The sequence below is a fragment of the Thalassophryne amazonica genome, chromosome 3 (assembly GCF_902500255.1).
Source record: "Thalassophryne amazonica chromosome 3, fThaAma1.1, whole genome shotgun sequence".
Classification (NCBI taxonomy): Eukaryota; Metazoa; Chordata; class Actinopteri; order Batrachoidiformes; family Batrachoididae; genus Thalassophryne; species Thalassophryne amazonica.
Window position 1 is genome coordinate 9,678,366 of NC_047105.1, and position 1,036 is coordinate 9,679,401.

A 1,036-nucleotide genomic window follows, 5' to 3' on the forward strand; every position below is an offset into this window, starting at 1 on the left:
AGCGTAAATCATTTTAATAAATCTTTTGTTAAACATCCCTCCCTGGGTTTCATGCAGTGCACTGATGTGCACAGGAAACAGAGATTATTTAATATCACAATATCACTGCAAACATATGACAAAGTATGCGAGAAACATGAATAAAATTTTACAGCATTCCAACTTCCATGGTGAAACATACAATATTGAGTTTTCAAAGTTTTCGACATGCTGGAACGTTTAATCAGTAATACAGCTGCACACCTCATAAAAAATGATAAGAAAAAAGTTTGCTTTGTGTGGTATACTGCCTGCGTGCTGTGACGACACAACAAAACTGCTTTTAAGTAATTCATTCACTCATTCATTTTCTGTATCTGCTTATTCCAAGTAAGGGTCATGGTGGGGGAGAGGACTAATCCCAGCAGTTATTGATAAGTTATAAAAAAAAGTATTATAAGTATTATTAATCAGGATTTTATATATATATATATATATATATATATATATATATATATATATATATACACACACACACGTTTAGTACTGTGCCAACATTTTAGGTATCCATTTTAACTACGGGCACTATTGGCCTTGTAAATGTAATTTCCACCACACCATTGCCTTACAATATAAAGCGCCTTGGGGCAACTGTTTGTTGTGATTTGGCGCTATATACATGTGCTCTGATGTTACTGTTTATCTCCATAGAAACTACCCACACAATCTTTCATACAAACTTTTTAAAGGGACATTATTGTTGTGGTGGAAATTACGGCAATAGTGTGGGACAACTACATTTCGTTTAAAAAAATCACAACAGTTGTATGACATTGAATACCCAATTATGTTTTGATTATTTTACTGATATTTTATTCAGAGATATTTTAAAACATTAGAAAAAATGTTTGTTTACTATTCATTTTTATCATTGAAGATCATAAGTCTGGGTGTGGGACAAGCACAAAACGGCAATATTTGCATATAATGATGCTGAAAAAAAAGGTGAAAAAGTCATCATAGACTACTAGGACAAATTTTTTAAAACACTTTCATT